Genomic DNA, 22,616 nt, shown 5'->3' on the forward strand with positions numbered 1-22,616 from the left:
CTGGCCAGTAGGAGGGCAAGTTCCCATATTGATCCAGCCCTAGAAGTTGCTCTCCAGGTTTTCTTTCCCCTAAGGGGTACATAAAAAAGAGAAGCCCTTGGGAACAGGCCTGGGACTCTATCCTACAGCTGGAAAGGCAGTTCATCTGGTCAAAGCTCTTTCCCAAAGGGACTAATGATGTGGCTTCTGGAATGGGAACCTTGGGTCATAAATCAGGGCTTGTTGCTGGTCCTTTGTCACCTCCTTGGGTCACTCAGTCCCAGGCAGCCTCAGAGCCACAGGCTTTGAGAAATGGTTGGCAAATAAAGCTTTAGCTCTTGGTCCTACCCATTTATAAACCACACAGTTAAGCTTGAAAGCCTGAGCAACATTGATAGCCCAGAAGACCCTGGGACAATAGGAAGATGCTGTTGAAGCCCCTTCCATCCTGCTGCACCAGATCAAAATGTCATACAGGATCTGGGCCTGCAGGAGTCCTTCACACCTTCCTGCTGTGAGGCATCTAATCTATATCTGATAACAATTAGCAATCAATTAGCAAATTTCAAAAACTAAGAAAGAAGATAATTATTTTAATACTCTCTGTGGACATTGAGCCCTCTAATCTTCTACTAAACATGCTCATGTTCTTTACCTTATGGGGTCCTCCTGGTGACCCTGAGCAGCCACTAAGGCAGGGGTTATAGGAACAAATCTCAGTCATTATAACCACTACTTTGACTTTGTACTGTGCCCCCAGGCCCTGTGCTAAGCACTACATCTCCAGCATCTTATTTAATGCTCTCAACCAGCCTATGAGGTAGAGACTGTTTCAGATCCCATTTACAAGTGAGGAACCCGAATCTCAGAAAGAGGGTGCAGCTTGCCCAGGCTAGCAAGCAACAGGGCCAGGTTTCAAACTCAGATGTTTCTGGTTCAAAAGACTGGGCTTTTAATAATCACTACATTATTCTGTCAGTCTAGGAAGTGATGTTTTAATGGTGGTTGCAGTAACCATTCTTTATCTCAAGAGCAAGGATGGACATTATACCATTGAGGTGATTGTCCTCCACTTCCCGACTTTTCCTGTTCTCTCCTGCCCTCTGACCTCCCCTGGGATTACTTCAAAGCTCAAGTGTTGGATTTGGCACTCTCTGTCTTTGAAAGGCAGTTTCAAGTCTCTTCAGCTTTGTCCATTCAGGACTCCAGGACTGAACTAACCCAAAGAATCAGAAGTAGAAACTGACAGGACCAAATGCCAGGCCAGTCTCTGGCAACCCTGACGTGTTAGAAAGTTCAGGACCAGCACTAGAGCTCAAAGAAGAGCAGGAGCTTATACCTAAACCATTCAGGGCCAGGAGCCAAGTGAGGGTCAAAAGTCAAGAGGAAAAGCATGTGAGGCAGAGGACAGGGTCTGCACTGGGCAGCTGGTGACCAGTCCGAGGGATCTCCTGCCTCAGCTAGGAGTAAAAGTCCAGGCACACATGTGAGCCAGCGGAGAACACTGAGAGCTCAGGAAAACTCCCACCAGAGCAGGGCTTGGAAGTAAGGGGCCAGTGGAACAAGTCATCCCAGGGGCACCTAGGTGCCTCAGTTGGCTGAGTGTCTGACTCTTGGGTTAAGCTCAGGTCATGATCTTCATGATCTCTGTGTCCTAAGATCAAGCCCTGCATGTCGGGTTCCACACTCAACACAGGATCTGCTTGAGAGAGTCTCTCTCCCTTTCCCTCTGCCATTCCCCCGGCTCACACTAACAAGGTGCTCCTTCTCTCTCTCTTTCTCAAATAAATAAATAAATGACACAAAATCTTTTTTAAAAAAGAACAAACCATCCCAGGCAGTCTTGGGATGGGGGAGAATCACTATTTCCTACTAGTGCAATCAGACCAATTAATTCAACTCAAGTGTTATTGGCTGATAATAACTTGATACCCATTCCTCCCAGGTAGCATATATCATAGTGAAGTAACATATCTGCACTCTCTCTAATACTTAGCACAGCCCCCAAATATAATAGGTATCCACAATCCCCATTTTCAGATGAGCAAACTGAGGCTTGGAGAGATTGGGTGACCTGTCCAAGGTCTTTTAGAAGAAGAGGGAGACTTAGAGCCCTGGTCTTCCTGGCTCCCTAGAAAATGTTCTTTCTTCTTAAGCATGCATCTTACCTAAGAACTATAACTGGGGCCTTCATACACTAGAAAACTAAAGAGGTCATGCATGTATTCCGTTGTAACTAAGATCTCGGTACTGCCTCTATGTCAGACAGTGTGCTGGGCGCTAGGAGTGTAACAGTAGATGAGACATGGAGTCTGCACTCAAAAACCTCACTGCCCCCCCACCACCCCTCACCAGACAGTCCCTCAAAGCCCAGCAAAGAGCCAGCTGCCTCTTTCCACCCACTCCCACGGGAAGGCAGGTAGGGCCCAACGTTGCATTTTCCCCATGCCTCTTGCTCTGCTCATTACAGAAACCACACTGTTGACAAAGGCAGAACCATTGGGCCAGCGGATTAGACTGTATCATTATGAATCTAAGCTGCATCCTCTGTGATCAGTGGTCTCTGCAAGCCCAGAGAGGTTTCTGTTTGTTTGGAGCTGGGAGGATTTGCTCGGATTAGCATAGAGATTGCCTGTGCAGTGAGGAAAGGGGCCCAGCAGCAGCCAATGGGCCAGCTAGAACATAGTCAGTTCAACTCCTCCCCATGGACAGCAGCCCTGGAGTGACACAGCGCTTCTCAGCTCCGCAGCAACAGGCGCCTGCCTCTAACAGAACTCGGTGGTGGGAACGACATCTTCTGGTTATCTTATCATTCTCCATCGCTGAAGCTCCTTAGGAATGATTTCAGCCCCCTCTCCAGCAGTTGAGTCTATAAATAAAGATTCCCCAGGGATGCTGAGTCCCAACTGCCTCTGTGACTCATCCCACAGGCCAATTCCTCTTGCATCTTCTTGACTGGGGGAAGGGGAAGAGAAAGTCGGTGCTTGTCTGTGTGTGTAGATGTGCATGGTCATGTCTGTCTGCGCACCTTGTGCATTTACTTGAGTGCAATCTGTATGAACGCACACATGCAGTTCTTTGTGGGTGAGCATTACTTGTGACTCAGTGTTTAATTTTAAAAGGTAGAGAAGTGCATCCTCATTAAAGTTTTGGCATGGGGATTGTTAGCTAAGACTCCATACTGAATCCCACCTACTAGTATTTTTGAAGGCCCTCCTTTGTGCACAGCCCTATGCTACGCAAGAATAAGACATAAGCTATATTGTCTTCATGAACTATACAGCTGCTTAAAGCAAATAAAATCCCTGAAGCGGCAGCAGGAGTGGAGAAAGCAGCATTTCATGAGAATAAAAGCCTCACCTGTCAGAGAAGAATCAAGAAAACACTCATTTACTGAGTCCCTTCTCTGTGCCAGGCATTTACTAAGTGCCATATAATTTATTCCTTCACAACCACAGAGCAAGAGAGTTTCTATCCTAATTTTCACAGATGAGAAAAAGCTCCAGACAAGTTAAATAATCTGCCAGAAATCATGCAAACCTAAAGGTCCAAGATAAAATTACAATCTAGAGTTCTGGGGCAGAGTCTTAGAAGTTATACAACCTAAACCTTCAACCAATGTTTTCATCTATCCTACAAAATCCCCGGACACTGGTCATTTGGCCCCATCATAGGAGAAACTCAACTCTCAAGACAATCTGTTTCATCTTTAAACAATGCCAAACTGCTGCAAAATTCTGCCCTATGTTCAGTCCCAATCTGCCCCTTCTCATTTCTGCCTATCAACTTTCTTATGCCCTCTGGGGCTAACAAAGCAAATCTAATTCCTCTTCCTATCACTTCCCTTCAAATAAAGGATAACAGTCATCACGCTGTTCCTCACCAAGCTGGAACTTTCAGCCATTCCACACTTGAAATCATTTCCAGCCCCTAAATATTTGTTCATCACAGTATCCTTCATGCTGTTATCCACAGTGCTGGCACATTGAGGTTAAGTAAATATCAGTTGAGTGAACAGAAATGAACAAGCTCTTTCAGGGTAGATGGTGCCATGACTTGTTTCATTAAGTCTTTTCTCTTAATTAAGGGTTGCTTGATTGCCAAGACACAGAGCCTATTCCAGCTAGTTCAAGTAACACTTCAGGTTTGAGGGAAGTATCCAAGGGACTCTAAAGAAAAGCTAAATGTAGGAAGGTTAAATATCTTGTGGACTGAGAACAGTATCAGAAAGTTCTCTCTGTCTTCCTCTCTCTTCCCTCCTTCCTTGCCTCCCTCCCTCTCCTCTCTCCTTCTTCTCCCTTGTGTTGTCTGCTATCTACCTTCTCTTTGTATACCTACTGTGTTCTTTTCTTGGCATCCTTGTTTCCACTATTGCTCATGGCCCAACATAGCAGCTGTCCCAGAGTCATATTCCCATATGGCTTCATGTCAATCAACATCTAAACGACAAGCAATCTGTGTCCCAGTAGAGAAGAACTTTCTGGTGACACTGAGTCAAGTGGTCACTTTTAAACCAATCAGAACTAGCTGGCAGACATCAGGGAGGGATCACCTAGTGCAAACATGGATCCCTCAGCATCTTGTTGGCAAATTTCTCAAGGAGAAAAGGGGAGGGAAGGAGTATGGATGGATAGAAATGCTGACATCTGTTGTACACCTGTTAAGTATCAGTATTATAAATCTATCTGAAAGGTTCTCAGAGGATGAGCATCTCTGAGGATGCTTTCCGAGAAGCATTTTATCCTTAGCACATCCAAACGTGGGCTCTAGGGACTCAAAGCTTTCAGAACTTCTTGTGCTTCTGTAAGTTTGTTTCAGGGCCATGGAGCCCTGACAAGCCTGACAGGGGCCATAGGTGACCTGGAAGAGTCCTTCCTGTAGGAAAATGTCCTATCAGGGTTGTTGGTGGTCCCATGGCATATTGTCAGTAATCCAGGCCTCCCCCAAAATAAAGATCTAATCAGCAAGAACTAAATAGTCCATTTTTTTTTCCTTCCCTGTTGTATACACAGAGAAAGTATAGTATGCAAAGGGATGAAGACTATGGTTAGTGAAGGGCCGGAGGAAACAGGAATGTGACTGTTTTCTAATAATAATAATTAAAATAAGTTGAATTGTAGACTGGAAAGTTCCTTAGAAATCATTTAGCGATCTGGTCCTCAGTGTGTTCCTCAGGTCTCTAGAGTTCTCCACGAGTACCTGAAGAACAAAAGAAGAGGTAACAGGAAAGCCTGAGTAGGCAGATTTCCACCACCACTACCACCACCTGGCCCACCAGCAACTTTCTGGCAACTGGAGCTGTTCTGCTGTTCTTAGTATTGTATGTTGGGTTACCATGTGTTATTTCATTCTTTCACAGGTGACGAAACTGACTGCAGGAAGGTAGAATGACTGGCTCATGATGACATAGCTAGCTAGAGCCTGACCTGGGTTACTCCGTAGCTGTGCTGACTCCCAGAGCCCTCTTTCTGTTGGCACAGGTCATATTGAGACAAGAAAGAGAGCAATGATATTTGACAAGGATAAGTATCATGACAGCCTACCATCTGTGTCTTCCACCTGCAGTGAAGTGCCAAGCATCCACTACTAACACATTTCCATTGCCCAGTAGCCTGAACATACAGCTGTGCTTGGCAGTGTTCAAGTAGCAGGACAGTGATGAGCTGACAGCTTCAGGGCTCAGGCCCCCTAACTGGCCAAACTCATGCCTCTGGTGTCTGTCTATTCTACAATTAGCTAATTCATAAAGGGACCCGATAACAGTGAGGGTAATTTAATTGCAATCAACAGAACCCAACATTAACTAGCTTGCAAGAGAGACTGAAGGGAAAATGCTGAAGGGTTCTCTAAACAACAATGTCATGGCACCATGGCTGGAACGAATGAAGGTCAACCAAGCTTCCCAATATGTACGGTCCTAGAGGAAGAAGACACATGAATGAGCTCAGTTCACATGACCACCTCCTTAGTGACCACTGAAGTTCTCATGTGCAGCTGCTGGTGTCAGGCTCTCTGTGCCATTGTATTTACTGCTCCCCTTGCGCCAAGTCCTAAACAGCATTGATCAAGCAGTCACAGGCTCTCTAGCTTATGAGTAGCTGGACTCCTCCTCTTTCACAGACTTGGTTCTCATCATGCCTCCACCACTCCAAGAATCACAAAACCAAACTCTTATCAGACTTGTAAGCAGAGTCTCCTTATGTTCTCAGCATCTTGCAGCCTGGAGTTAGGATTCTTTTCTTTGACTCACACATATGATTTCTTATCATGTCTTCTCTTCTGAGAACTTGGAAAAGGTTTTTTGGGACCAGGATAGAGGGCAAGATGTAAAATGTATAGCATACAAAATTATCCCCTTCTTTGACAGGCCATTCAAGTACTGGTTCAAGGGATGCCTGGGTGGCTCAGTCTGTTAAGCATCTGTCTTTGACCCAGGTCATGATCCCTGAGTCCTAGGATCAACTCCCACATGGGCTGAGCAGGGAGTCTGCTTCTACATATCCTTCTGTTACTCCTCCCTGCTCATGTTCGTGCTTTCTTACATGCTCTCTATCTCTCAAATAAATAAATAAAATCTTAAGGAAGAAGAAGAAGAAGAAGACTCAAACTTAGAGTCAATTCAAGAGTCAAAGGGCAACCCTTGTTCCCCATCTCATTTCAAGAATTTTAGCCTAGAGCAAACTGTTCCAATATATTCCATCACTGGCTCTCCTAGAAGGCCTATGGGGACTTTACACAAACAGAATCTCTCCATCAGAGTCCCTGCAGCAGACACAAATTAGGCCCACCCCATGGACTTTGCAGCAAAAACATTTAAACACATAACCTCCAAAGTCATTTCTAGCTCTGAGGGTTCATGATTCTCTGATGAAGCAAAGGGAATTTATTTCTAAGAAGAGGGTGATGAACATCTTATTCAATGAACCATAATTCACTCTGCCAGATTCTGGAGACTTCCTGGCTGATCATTGAGAGCACTCTCATGGTACTGAATTTCTGCCATTTGCCTGGGAGTATGACATCAGAGAGCAGTGTCTGACCTGATGTGTTGGAGGAAAAATGTTATCTAAACTATGAGGCAAAAGACCCATGTCTGCCCTCAGAACCAAACACATCATTTTCTCATTGACTCAGGCCAATTGACTAGCAGATGAGGGGTTGATGATGGTTGATTGAACTGGCTACTCATAACACACGGAAATGGTCTATGCCATCTGCTCAACAAAGCAGCTTTCTTTGTGACCAAAAGCCAAGAATAAATTAAATTAAAAAGAAAAATTTCAACACAATTATGCATGTGGAACTAAACTGTGTTTTGGGGTGAAAGAGCTAAAAAAAATTGTTGTCCCATGTAACTGAGGAATATTTGATATATCATTGTGTTTTGGGTTGTTTCTCCAAAATGTAATTTTTTACCAAGCCATCCACATGGGTCTTTCTTTAAAAAAAAAAAAAAAAAAAAGTGTTATCCGCACAATCTGTGACCAGAAGACACAGAGGAACTACCTCGATGAGCTAGAAATGTTCAACTCTACCACCCTTCAATCCAGAATACTATTTGAGGTGGGCTTGCCATCTCAGAAGAGAAGGGATTCCCGGGCATGTAACTAAAGTAGAAAAACTCTTTGGCACATAATCAACTATGTCATCGGCTCAGTTACACAACTCACTGTTGTGAAGGACAGATGCTGGGATCTTGAAATCAATTTCTTTTGGCTCGTTCTTAGTAGCTCTCTGTAACTGCAGTGTTTGGCTTGAGGTGTTTCTGGTTGAAGAATGAAAGTTGGAAGCAGCACGCTACATTTCAGTTGCCCTCTCATCAGATGAGGCAGAGACCAAGCTTAGCCCAGCACATACTGACAGTGGTAAGTAAGATCAGAGTCGTGATTCTCAGAACGCAAAAGACTGGGATATCTAGAAGTAGTCTAAAGCAGAAACTGATTATAAAGACAGTAATAATAAAAATGATAATGAAATTTATCAGTTGTGGAGATTTTAGTCAGATGCCTAGTCAGCAACGGTATCTCCCTTCCTTTTTCCTAACGGAGCCTCAATTTTGTTCAGTCATCCAACCTCCCTCCATGCAGCCTCAGAGGAAGCTAACTCTACTCTTAACTGCTGGTGATTCCATGATTCCACTGGTTAAATGCTTCTTACAGTGATTGGTCAGAACAGGCATGGGACCCAATTCTGGCCAATGAGACATAAACAGAAGTTTGCTGATGGGATTGAAAAAAACCTTTTTGTTTCACATAGAGTCAGAGGAAAGACACTCTTCTTCCCTAGGATGCTGACACATCTACATGGTAGCCGTTCTATTACCAGCTTAACTGTGGAGTCAAAACACAGGATCACAAAACGGAAATGTGGAAGGAACCGGGTTCTTGAGGACATCACCGAAGAATTAATTTAACCAACTTGGAAGACATCCTCTCCCTGACCTTGTGGTTGCCTGAGTTATCACATTTCCTTTTAAAGCCTCTCTGAGCTGGAAGTTCAGTGACTTGCAGCCAAACTTATCAAAATATCCCAAGTTAGAGAATGCTTTCAGTGTGCCAGCCACGGTGCTTAGTACTCTGCAAGAATTATTTCCCTTTACCCTTGTGGCAGCCCTGTGAGATGAATATTATCATTATCCCATTCTACAGTTGAGAAAACAAGGTCTTGGAGAGATTAGATAATGTGCTCAAAATCAGTTGGTAAGTGGTGCAGACTAGATTCAGAATTTAAGCACTTCAAACCCAGGACCTACACTTTTAACTCCATGCCATACAACCCAGAAAAGGGAAAAATTTGATTTGAAAGTACCATATGTCAGTATCGCTCAGGGATTCAAACTGAGGTCTAGTGCTCATCACTGTGGACAGTGATGATTTCAGAGATCAGGAGCCTGTGTGGTCTCTCCCATCACCATTAAACCAAGGCATCTCTTCTCCTGGGACCCACAGTCTGGCTTAAATGACGGGTCTTCTCTGTAATCATTGGCCACATTCTCTAGCTCTCTATGCTCATCTCATTGCCACTTTTTTCTTCATTTCTGCCTTTTTAGCTCATTAATTGACTTTTTGCAGCCATTGAAGAGAGGCACGTGATTCTCTGGAAAATCCCCCATGGCAGGGACAAGATCATTGCCAGTGAGAAGTTCTCATCAGCAAGGAAATTAGGCTCTCTGCTGGGGGTGCGGAGGATGATTTGGCAGGTTTCCTATGTTAATTGGCTTCAGTCTTGATTCAGCAGGTCCCCCAAGCCAGGTGACAGCTCAACAGCACCCAGCGGTTGCAGGCGTGGAAGGAAGGCAAACACTTGAAGCCTCTTCAAGCAGAGGACAAGTCACCAGGAGCTTTACCGTAGGGGCTTCACAGGCCTTGTTGTGTGAGGGGACAGACTAATGATGGCAATGTCATCTTACTAATAAGACAAACAGGCATGGGGACCCCATCCTTGCATTGTGGGGTTCTAGAAATGAGAAGGCAGTAGCCTATTTATGAGCCTGTTCTTGTAATTAAGCAGATGTGGGTCTGACTCCAAGTTCAGTTACTTGTTAGCAGATGAATGCAAAAACGGTGAGTAATAGAACTTCTGTATACCTCGGTTTTCTCATCTATAAATAACAAGGGTAAGATAGCTATAGGAATTGGATGCACTGAGCATTATTCCTGACATACAATAAAGGCTCAGTGCCTTTGAAGATAATGATGTTGACTGCAAAGGTAATGAGGATAATCATGAAAACCTGAATGGAGAATGTATGCTAATTCTCATGCTCAAAGTTTCTCCTTCTTAGGAACAACTCTGGATAGATCCCAGCCTTATTCAAAATTTTTGTTTCTATTCTTCCCCATGCCCCTGTGATTCTTCCCTCCATAAGGAAAGCACAAGTCAGGGCACTTGAACTTTGTCCAAACACTCGAGTTCTCTATTGTGGATGGTTGCAAAGATGATTTCTTAATGTATCAAGCTACATTAATGGTGAATACTCACCTCAACTCAATAGAGCCAATTAGGCTACATACAGGGTTGGAAAATGTGAACCCACACAGATGGTTAGTTTCAAGAGGGAATGCTTGTTATAAGGAAACTGAGCCTCAGCATTCAAAGCAATTACAATGATCTTAATCATTAGGTTCATAGTAAAAAGACTTGGACCGTCCATATTCAAATATTTCCCCAGGATTCCATTTACATCTACCATTGAATGTGAGTGGTTTTCCAGTGGCCAAAATATACATCTCTTCTTTGACATGTTTCAGGAAGGATTTGTACTCGGGTTCCCTAAATCTTTTGGTAGGAGTAAGGCCATGTGCAGACTATCATATGAATAATGGCTTCACTCCATCTATTTGCTGTGCCCATATGTGTAAAACTAAAATACATAGACAAAGTGATCCAGTTCAGAATTATAATTTTGTTCTATGAAGCCCTAGAAGTGTGACAGAGGTACTACCAAAGGTCTGGGGATAGAGGCGTACTGGGAATGCTCACCCTTAACTTCAGTCAAGGTTTTACAGTTGGTTTTCCACATAGTATTACTTAAAACTTACACACAGAAAACATTTAAAAATCACCCTCCTAATTGAACCCACCTGTATTTCAAGAGGGGCAACTGCAGCCCAGAGAAGTCAGCTCGCTTGCCCAAGGTTGCACAGTAAACTACTAATGGAATCCAGGCCAGAATTCCAGACTTAAAAATCAGCACTCTTGCCCAAGAAAAGCTATCAAACCATTATCCTGAAAATATGCACTTCTAATTTTCATGCCTGTCACTGTCAACATCAATGAACACTACTGCCACATACCTACTTACAAGTGAGTGGTACTGTATTCGGCCCCTTGGGGCTTAGGGAGCAGAGGGTGGGGATAATATCAGGGAAGCCTTCCTGGAGAGCTAAAGTCTGAAGAAAGTTTTGAATGGTGCATATGAGTTTACCAGATGGAAAAGGCAAGAAATGGCAGCATTCCAAACATTAAAGCTCTTTGATATTGAGAATATTATAAATGTGAGGCATATTATTCTTACCAAATTACCATGTGCATCAGTCAGAGTCCAGTGAGGAAACAAAAAGCCTATTAGTATTCCAAATACAGGGGATTCAACCCAGGGAGCTAGTTACAAAGTCTGGGAAGTGCTAAAAGAACAAAGAGAGGGAGGTAAGGCAGAACCTAGGAGCCTAGAGAAAGCAGCTGTCTGAGGGCCAGCTGTACTGTACTGGGACCAGTAAGGAGGGCTCTCCCAGACAAGGACTGAGCTGTTGTGTCTCAACTGTAAAGCATACAGTCACTCCCAAAGATCCCACAGGAAGTGGTGAGAGAGAGAGCATGCCTTCTCATCTCCTTCCACCTTCCAGCTTCCTACCAGTGCTTTGAATTGGCTGAGCCTACTAGAATCCATGGTTTGCAAGGGTCCAGACCCTGTGCGGAGTAGAACATTGAAGGGCAAGGATGGTACTGAGAATAAGCATGCAGATAACCAGCACACCACGTTTCCCACATATAATGATCTTGCCAGCAACTTCCCATAGTTCTCAAATTCAAGGTCTGCTCTCCTTCACCCACACGAACATACAGTGACACACTAATATATCCTCAATAGCAACAAGCCTAGAACTTAGTAGTGGAACTTTGTAATTTTTTGTCTACCCAGTGCCTGAAGCCTCTTTCTATGTGAGGAAGATTTTCCATTGTAAAAAGACAAATCGATTTCCCAGCTAGATCCTTGATTTCCCAGCTTTCCCTGCAGCTAGGAGTTGGCACATGACCCAACATCCACCAATCAGGTATATTTGCTCTTGGACTTGGAATTGGCTGCTAGTAAACCCAAAGTAGAGACAGGGAGGTTCCATCCGGATAGAGAAGAAGCTCTATCTGGGTTCCAAGGACCATAATAATAGCTGCATCTGGAGTTCAGTGACATCCAGCTTCCAATGGCTGTGGCAACTATGTTTTTTTTTTTTTAAGATTTTTATTTATTTATTTGAGCTAGATAGAGAGCAAGCATACAAACAGGGTTGGGCATGGGGAGAAGTAGGTTCTCTTCTGAGCAGGGAGCCCAAAGCAGGGCTCAATCCCAGGACCCTGAGATCATAACCTGAGCAGAAGGCAGATGCTTAACCAACTGAGCCACTCATGAGCCCCTGGAAACTGTGTCCTTACTAAACTCATTCTATCATGTGATCTAGTCCTTATTCCCCACCCTTCCAGGAGATTTTGAAAACAACCCAAATCTTTTCAATAATTTCATTTTCAGCTTAAGTCATCTAAAATTATTGACCATTGTTTGCAATCAAGAACCTCAGCTAGCAGAAACTCCTTGATACTTTTGTGACCAGAGAACTTACATCTTAAGTCTAAAACTTAAAATTGCCCAAGAGTTTTAGGGAATTTTATCTCCTGCAATATCCAAGAGAAATAGGTAATGGCAGGTAAATAGGCTCTGGCATAAAACTCCAGAAGTCCTGAGGAGCTGGGATAAACTTCCAGTATCCAGCATCCAGAGGTGTAAGAGCATGCTATCTCCAGCCATGACGACCTTGCTGAAGAGAACCTTGTCTTGAGGGTCAACTCAAAACTCAATGGCAGAGATAGGGTCATCTGCCTGCCTCTCCCACTGAAACATTCCATCCAGGAATTTCTTGTTTCTTTTGCATCTCCTGCCCTCTCCCAGGCCAACCACGGTCAGAAATGATTGACCTCTGCTCCCTTTCAGTTTCGGAACCTCCAGCCTCCTTGCAATATTAGCCAAGGATCTCCCAAGTGTATGATACTTGTCCTGCCCCTTCTATTCCAAATCATCATCTATTTAATTAGTCATCTACTGCTGCATCATAAATCACCTCAAAACTTCATGACTTACAACAATAATAGTCATTTATTGCTTCTCATGGTTTCTGGGACCAGGAATAAAGTCAGGGCACAGTAGGAATGGCTTATTTCTACTTCACAATGTTTTGGGGTGTCACCTAGAAAACTCAAAGACTGGAGACCTCACTCACCCGAGGGCTCATTCACTCAAATGTTTGCTGATAGAAGTGGGCTGTAGGCTGGGGTCTAGCTGGGGGCATGGACTTCAACTCTCTACATGGCTCTGGCTTTCTTCAACATGGTAGCTGGGATCCAAGACCCAGGTTGTACTGCCTTCTACAATCTAAACTTGGAAGCCATGTGGTATCACTTCTACCATATTCTGATGGGCAAGGCAGTTACAAAGGTTCATCCTGTTTCATGGAGGGGGAACACAGAACCCACCTCTCAGGACTATCCCTATCACGTTGTAAGATTACCTTGTGGAACAGGAGATATACTGATGTAGACATCTCGGGAACATAGGTTCTGCCCCAGCCATCTTCAGTAATTCCCACAGTAAGGAGCTCTCTTTGGACTCATTTCCCTTGTATCATGCAACAACTCACTCTGCACTGCCCTTCTAAGTATACCCACCCACAGTGAGTACAGAATGCCCTATACTCACCCACCTTCTAAGAGGGGGACTGCATTCAGTGAGTCCCGGATAGTCTACTGAATCCTTCTTCAGAAGAAAAACAAATGAATGCAAATGTCATTTTAACACGGCTCCCTGTCATACACATGAACCCAAAGATACTAGTCTTGAGAGCTTTACACTGCTTTCAAGTTCATGTTGCACTTTTGCTTACATAGACTCATTTAATCAATAAACTCTGAGATGACTTTTCTAATGAAAAGAAAGGAAGTTACACAGTGTTAAGTACAAGCATAGCTCGAAAATCACTCAGGCTACGCTTCTCCAGTTCAGCTTCTGCCACCTTGAATTCTATTCATGAAGACAGCTCCTCTAGAGCTGACCCCTCCTCATGAGATATGTCCCACATGAGCAAGCTTGTGGAGGTGGGAGAGGAAACCAGGTAAAATGGCGGCTTACACAACAGGAAGGAGGGCCCTCACAGACCTAAGTTAACGTTCCCAAGCTGACAGGAGCTGGATCACTGGGAGGTAGAAAAGACACCAAATAAATTAACTGTGCTTTTAGCCCTCGGGCAAAGCATCAGTGATTCAGTGCTGAGAATGTTCCTAACACCCTTCTGTGCCCCTGTTCCCTCTGTTCTTCTGCTGTAGGCCAGGCCCTACTACGTGTGCAACAAGGGCAGAGTGGTGTCAGAGAAGTCAGAATTGGGTACAAAGCCTGGACTGCTCCAGTCATAGAGTTTCTAGGTCCCGATTTGGGTCTCTGTAGGTTTCTACCCTGGTTTGCTCTCATCAAATAGGAGTCACTTACACTTGTCAAAAAGCTTGAGTTATTGATTCTGAAACTCAAATTGGGCTCCCAGCAGTAAATGAAAATAGTAGCTCTCCTTTGAAGATGCTTAGTTTGCACCTGTCACTGAACTCTGACCTATACGTATATTATTTAATTTATTAAACTAACCAAATGCATGTTCTTGAATCTGTACCATGGTCTCTGGAGCTTATGTTCTTTGAGGTATCTGCTATTAGAGCTAGGACTAAAACTAACTCCATGGGATTCTAGAGCCTGACACATTAACCACAAAGCCATAGAGCCCCTTGCTGTTAATGTGTGTCCTCTGTGACTCAAGGGGCTGGTTCCACTTGTCCAGCTGTTCACCTCGGGCTACAGGGCTCAGCAGGTGGAGCTAAGAGTTTCCATCTTGGTCATCTGCAGAAACGATTCAAAGGAAGGAAATGGAGAAGCTCTTAATGCCCAGGCTATGTAGAAAAGATGTTGGAAGGACCAGTTAGGCCTGGATTTCTTTTTTTTTTTTTTTTTTAAGATTTTATCTATTTATTTGACAGACAAGAGATCACAAGTAGGCAGAGAGAGAGAGGAGGAGGAAGGAGGCTCCCTGCTGAGCAGAGAGCCCAATGCGGGGCTCGATCCCGGGACCCTGGGATTATGACCTGAGCCGAGGCTTTAACCCACTGAGCCACACGGGGGCCCCTAGGCCTGGATTTCTGTCCCAGCCCTGCCATTTACTGTGTGATCTTGGATGAATTATTCCACAAATTAAAGATAAGTTAAGGAGAAAGATAATTCTATATCTGTTCAGGTCAGATTTTGCTACAAAATCTGCAAGTTTATATCAAAAATAAACAGATGAGTTCCAAAACTTTTTTTTTTTTTTTTTGATGTTCCATTTTCAGGGCATTTGGATTTTCGAAATTATGGAGGAGGATTGTTGGGGGGTTTTTTGCTTTTTTTTTTTTTTTAAAGATTTTATTTATTTATTTGTCATAGAGAGAGAGAGAACAAGCAGGCAATGTGGCAGGCAGAGACAGAGAGAAAAGCAGGCTCCCCACTAAGCAAGGAGCCCGATGCAGGACTCGATCCCAGAACCCTGGGATCATGACCCGAGCCAAAGGCAGTGACCTAACCGACTGAGTCACCCAGGCATCCCTATGGAGGAGGATTGTAAACAAGATGATTTTAAATAGTGATACAGGCAATGAAGACAATCAGAGAGGGAAATGCAATCTGGAGTGAGGTAGGAACAGAGCAGCTCAGGTAAGATGAGTACTCACCTGAAGCCTCTGGCAAGGCCTTCCTCATGCACAGCCTCATGTCACCTTCTTGTTCCCTGAGAGGAAGTGTTACTTCCCTTACAGAGAACTGGTACCCACAAGAGCCTCATTCCAGGCCAGCATTTCCCAAACCCCCACAGGAAAGTACCACAAATGGTTTTACCACATTTTCATACACTCTGCTAGTCCTTGAGCTTCTTCTAATCATATCATTTGTTTTAAACTACATACATTTATTTTCAAAGGAAGCATTAGAGAACTACCAAAAGTAGAAAAATAGTATCTTTGTAGTACATGTAAAATACAGAGCTCTTAACACTGTTCAGTATTGGCCTTGCCACCACCTTTTGAGAAATGTTGACCCAGGCCAACAAGTGGGCCTAACCTGAGTCGGATTCTCTTCCTCTCACCCAGCCCTGCACTTCTAGACCAGAATGGCAGCAAAGACCTACTGGACCCATTTCACGAGCTCACCACATCTCAGAACCAATGGGCAACTTCACCTTCCAGGAACATGTCCAGAATGGGCTCTGGAGAAGAAAGCTTGCCACCAGGCACTATACAAAGTACTGTCCCCACAGAGCCTTGTGGTAGCTTCCCAGCCCTGGGGAAGATACCGCTGCTACTCTCATTTCACGGAAGTGGACACCCAGATAAGGGGAGGTGAAGGTCACACAGTTACCAGAGGCAAAGCTGGGATTCCAATTCACGTCTCAGGCCTCCGAAGCTCGCACCAGCATTGCCAGTCCCAACCTTCCCTAATGTCATCCCCATCCTTCCTTCCACGTTCCAGAGCATTCTGCTACACAACTGCGCAGAAATTCTGATCCAGCAACTTGCAAGGGTCCTGTGTGTGTCCTCCTCACCCACTGAACCAAGAGCTCCTGAAAGGCACAGCCCGGTTTTAATGCTCCTTGGAGACTATAAGATCCATGAACCAGGGATCATTGTTGCCTTGTTCAACATTGTGGTTCCCATCACATAGTACAGTGCCTGATACCCACAAGGAGGTACTCAGTAAATCTTTATTGAATCAATGAATGGATAATGGACAAAAGGATGGCCGGGTGTCCACCCATGATTCTGGTATCTCATCACCCAGTGCAGTGCTTGGCACATACAGGGATCTCTGTAAAGACTTGTGGAATCAATAAATGACACTCCTGTGACTTGAATATTAAGGAGAACTAAGATTTTATAATTCTATGTTCTAGAATTGAATGCATTTTAAAGGGGGCATTCTTCTACTTAAGTAAATAAATGAGCAAACAAGCACCAACTGGCAAAGGTAGAAGAGAGAACACTTTCCAATTCAGTTACTCAAGATCAATGTAGACAAACATAAAACCTTAAATTTTTGGATCTGAAACCAAACCTGAGCCTGAAAGGAGTCATCTTTTCAGTGACAAGTTTCCACAAGAAGGCTCAACTATAATTCCCAGATCGTGCATCAGTTCCCCAGAGACTGATGGCACCCACCAATTTTAAGTGATTAAATGTGTTCCTGGAATTCTCAAGTGTTCCTTCTGACTCAGATGGAAGGTGTGTGCTCAGGGAAGAGAGGACACATCTGACGATTTATTGTTCAGTGAATGTGGGTGTAGAAGGGTGGGGAGGAAAGATAGGGGCACTGTGAGTCCCTTATTTTGCAGGGTTTGGAAACATAATATGATACGAAACCAAGCGCATATTGAAGAGCACATTAAGTCCTCTGTCAAATCCATTCTTGTTTTATGATGTGATCATCTCAGGGTAACACACTCATCAGCTTTGCTCCACTGGGATCTTAAATGTAACCAGCCCCTAGACAAAATTCTCAAGGACAGAGGGCTTTACCCAGCACGGGGCAGGGAAAACACCTTATTTCTTCTAGTCACCACGAAGGAAAAATGCAGGACTGTGGTACATATTTAATGAGATCGTGAATAAAACACCTATATTGGTGCCTGGCCCATCAGAATCCAAGAATTCCCTTCTGTGATAATGGAAGAGCTCCACGGAAGAATCTGTCCAGGTCCCAAATAATTATTTATATGATTTGGGCAATTTGGAGCAATTGGAATTGGGGCAATTTGGAAATTGTTTTTATTTCTTCCCTTTCCTTATTTTTTTTAACTCCCCAGTATTAATGGCTTTATTTTCCCCACGCAACTGAAGTAGAACTCAAGGCTCAGCCAGTCAAACCACTGACCAAAAGACACACAGTAAATACATGGCAAAGCTGGGGTGGGCATGCAGCTTCTGGGACTCTCAGAGCTATTTCCCTGGACTCTTCTGCCTCTCCCACTGGCTTATTTCTTAGAAATATCTTACACTCATGCATGGATAAAGCAAGTTGTCAATAAAGCAGATTTTTACACTTTTTTAATTTTTTAAATATTTTCTGCCCCAAAATATGTTTCCTCCAATGTCCTTCCAAAGAACCTGAGATCCCTATCCACCTCTCTTCAAGATGAAGTGCCAACACATAATCCTCCATGGAGTCTTTAAAAGAGCCCAGGACTATCTCTGCTGATGAACATTTGAGTCAAGATCTTGCTTCTAGATTCCCATCTTTACAATGATGAGTCTGGATCTTCAAAGTCCCCTCCTGCAGCGACATTCTCTGTCACTCTGATCTAAGCAGGCATCTAAAGAGTTTGGCTGTCTCTTCCTGGTCCACTTGTAAAAGGCCTAATATCGGGCTAAGGACAAGAGACACTGAAGCCTGAAAAGAAATGTTCCTGCCAGAGCCTGGTATGCCTGAGAACTCTGGGACTGGCACAGCTCCTGACTCCAATGCATTCAAGCTAATATCATCCACTGACCCTTCCTGCTCTCTCCCCCTCTCCTTGCTCAACCTGGCAAGGCTGGCAAACCACAGACAGAGAAGGCTGCTCTGTGGTAGCTCTGCTGGCTCTGCCAATGATTCCACTCAAACCAGGGGTCCTGGTCTCTCTGATCCTGCCAAAGATGTTTGGCTGCTTCTGGACTGCTGAGGAGAACCACTGAAGGACGACTCCTTCTGGTCTCTGCCATAACCACAACGCTGCTATTCACTGCTTTCCTCTGAAAACAGACAGGAGAAAGAAAGACAGAGACAAAGACAGATGGAAGGTTTGGGGAGAGAGAGAATGAAGAGAGACTGACTCATGAGACAGCCATAAGACCTAAGAACAGAGAATTATCCCTTGGATTTTAAAAGCCACTGCATCACGGAACCATATACATACCTTTTCCCCTTGGGGGGGGGGGGTGTATATGTGTGCGTGTGTGTGTGTATAACAGCTGAAACTCTGATAAACATCTAATTCTCAATAATACTCAATAATTTATACCTCTGACTTATTTTCATAACCTAGTAGTTAGTTAAGAATACAAACATAAGGGACCGTTAGTACTTCAGACATAGGTTTAAATTACTAATTATTGACTATTTGCAAGATACCTATCACAATCTAAGAACTTTGCTTATATTATCTCATTTAATCCTTTAAACACTCTTTGAAACCATCATGGCAGTATTGACTGCTTATTCTGGGGGGAAGTTTTCTCACTATCTGATGCTGATATCAATGAATAGAAACTAAGGTAGAGGTTTGGGAGGAGGATCATTCTGAAGACAAATTTTGGCTACTCATTTTAGAACAGAAAGGCAAGTGCCAGCTACAGTTGAAAACTGGTGGGAACCTCAAAGGTTGGGTTGAAAAAGATCTCTGATTAAGTATGAGCTTAGTGGGAAAGAATGACATGATTGACAGGCAATGCCTGTCATGGATACTGGAGGGAGAAGTATCACTACATGAGACAAGTGTTTGCAATCCCTGTGAAAGAACAAATTCCAAATCTATTCTCCTGTGCAGGACCCCTATGTGGGCCCATCAGGTTGTGCTCTGTACAACTCTAGAAGGCACCATTTATATAGGGTTTTATGTAAATGGTACCCGTGGAATTGTGCAGTCCATAACCTGTGTAACTGTACCTGGCAGCCATGCCCCTATTATCCTTCATGAAAATGAAAATGGAGGTAGGAGATGATGACCTAGGCTGTAGAAATGGGTCCTTAAAGAGTAGGTACTTTAGGGTGCCTGGGTGGCTCAGTGGGTTAAAGCCTCTGCCTTCAGCCCAGGTCATGATCCCAGCATCCTGGGATTGAGTCCTGCATCAGGCTCTCTGCTCATTGGGGAGCCTGCTCCCCCTGCTCCCCGCCTGCCTCTCTGCCTACTTGTAAGCTCTATCAAATTAAAAAAAAAATTTTTTTTTTAAAGAGTAGGTGCTTTAGGGTAAAGAGCTCCAAATGGGAATTTAAGAACTGTTGGCTCTGCTCTTAATTTGTTAAGTGTCCTGGGGTAAGCTCTTTCCCTTTTCTGGATTTCAGTTTTATAGCTAATGAAATGAGCTGTTTAGAGCACAGGGTCCCTGAAATCCCTGCCAAGTATATATGTTGTGAACTTTGCTGATTATTTTGCCACCCAACATCTTCCCCTCCTGTGACATCATAGCCCAGTTTTGTTTCAGGGAGTTGACCTCCCCACTCTAAACTTTTGAGCTTTACTACAGTTGTGAGCACATTACTAAATTAAACCAAGCAGTGTATCTCATCCACCACAAAAACGGCAGCCACAGTGACTGGTTCAGAGTTGGACCTATAACCCAAATAGGGCCATGAGACTCAAGTCCAGAGAACTTTTTAAACTAGCACAGAAGTGGGCTTCATCTTTTCTACTGGATATAAACCTGGAAGGATGTGGCTCCAAGAAGTGTTGGCAGTAATTCATGGGAATATGAAGGGAAACCTTGTTTAAAAATAGACCCTTGAGAAGTGGAGGAGCAAGACGGCAGAGGAGTAAGAGACCTAAATTTTGTCAGGTCCCAGAAATTCAGTTAGATAGTTATCAAGCCATTCTGAACACCTACAAACTCAACAGAAGATAGAAGAGAATAGCAGCAATTCTAGGAACAGAAAAGCAACCACTTTTTGGGAGGTAGGACGTGCAGAGAAGTGAATCCAAGGCAATATTCGGGAATATAAACCACAGCGGGGTGGAGGAGCCTCCATCAGACACTTACTGGCAAGCAGGAGAGCAGTGGAGCACAATTTTAGATCTTTTAGAAGTCTGCTCTGCTGAGAGATGCCGCTCCAGTAGCTGAGCAGGAGGTGGAATCTTCGCTGGGACAGTGTGGTCTCAGAAAGATTGGGGGTACCTGAGTACAGCAGAGCTCCCAGGTATCAGAGTGGGGAAGCTGGTTGCAGAGATGGAGCTGATGAGTGAGCTCTCAGCTCTGAGTTGCCATAAACTGTGATCCAAGGCACAGTCGGGCCACTGCTCTTCAGGCAGGGACCCCAAAAGTGGCAGATCCAGGAAGGCTCCCCTTCCTCCTCCAGGAGGAGCAGCATGGGAGCAGCACAGCAGGAACTGGCTGGGTTTGGAGATTCCAAATGGGGCCATGTGCCAGAGATAGAAATTCTTGGTCACAGATTGGGTGAGCACAGAGTGCAGCCAGAGACCAGGGAGATGGGAGGGATTGACTGCTTTTCTCTGAGGGCACACTGAGGAGTGGGGCCACCGAGCTCTCGGCTCCTCCAGGCTGGAGACTGGGAGGCCGCCATTTTCATTCCCATTTCATTCCCTCCAAAGTTGTACAGAAAGTGTTCAGTGAACAAAAAGCTCCCGAGACCAAAACTGAGCAGATCACTTTAGCCTGGCCCCTGGCGAGGGTGGTGCAATTCTGCTTCAGGGAAAGACATTTGAGAATCACTGCAATAGGTCCTTCCCCCAGAAGATGAATAAGAACATCCAGCCAAGACCAAGTTTACTGATCAATGAGAACTGCAAAAATGCCAGTGCTAGGGGAATACAGAACATAAAATTCATAGTCTTTTCCCCCATGATTCTTTAGTCTTTCAAAGTTTTTTTTTTCTTTTTTCTTTTTTTTCAGATTTTTCCTCTTTCTTATTTTAACCTATTTTATCTTATCAATACCTTTTTTGAAATATTTTTTAAAATCTTTTTAAATTTTCATTTTTATAGTCCTATTCCTTCATTGTATTTAACCTTGTTTTTTGTATACATTTAAGTTTTTCTTTCTTTAAAATTTTGGGATATAGTTTCTTCCTTTTTTTAAAGTTTTTATTTTTTTATTTGACAGAGAGAAACACAGCGAGAGAGGAAACACAAGTAGGGGAAGTGAGAGAGGGAGAAGCAGGCTTCCTGCTGAGCAGGAAGCCTGATGTTGGACTGCATCCCAGGACCCTGGGATCATGACCTGAGCCAAAGGCAGACACTCAACCAACTGAGCCACCCAGGTGCCCAAAGATATAGTTTCTTCTAACAGAAAAAAAGTACCCTAAATCTAGCATATGGCTTTGTTCTAGTCTCCAGCCTGATCACATTCTTCCTTATTTTTTCTTTTTTCAACCAACTTCTTATCTTATCAATTCTTTTTTTTAAATCTGTTTTAATTTTCAACTTTACAGTCATATTCCATCCCTTCATTGTGTTTACCCTTATTTGTGTGTATATATAAGTTTTCCTTTCATTAAAATTTTGGGAGGCAGTTTCTTCTAACAGACCAAAACACACCCAGAATCAAGTGTGTGGCTCTGTTCTATTCACCAGCCTAATCATATATTTTTTTTCTTTCTTCTCACCCCAGTTTTGGGTCTTTTCTGATTTTGTTAGTGTATGTTTTTCTGGAGTCATTGTTACCCTTTTAACATTTTTTCTCTCATTCATCTATTCTTCTCTGGACAAAATGACAAGTCAGAAAAACTCACCTTAGGGGGAAAGAAAAAAAAAAGAACAATTTATCATGTTAATGGACATCAAAAGAAAACTGGGGTGGCAATCCTTATATCAGACAAATTAGATTTTAAACTAAAAAGACTATAATAAGAGATGAGGAAGTGCACTGTATCATTCTTGTCCAACAAGAAAATCTAACAATTTTAAATATCTATGCCCCTTACATAGGAGCAGCCAATTATATAAACCAATTAATATCAAAATCAAAGGAACACATCAACAATAATGCAACAATAGTAGGGACTTTAACACCCCCCTCACTGAAATGAACAGATTATCTAAGCAAAAGATCAACAAGGAAATAAAGATTTTAAATGGCACACTGGACCAGATGGACATCAC

Source organism: Mustela lutreola, chromosome 5 (genome assembly GCF_030435805.1).
Source record: "Mustela lutreola isolate mMusLut2 chromosome 5, mMusLut2.pri, whole genome shotgun sequence".
Taxonomy (NCBI): domain Eukaryota; kingdom Metazoa; phylum Chordata; class Mammalia; order Carnivora; family Mustelidae; genus Mustela; species Mustela lutreola.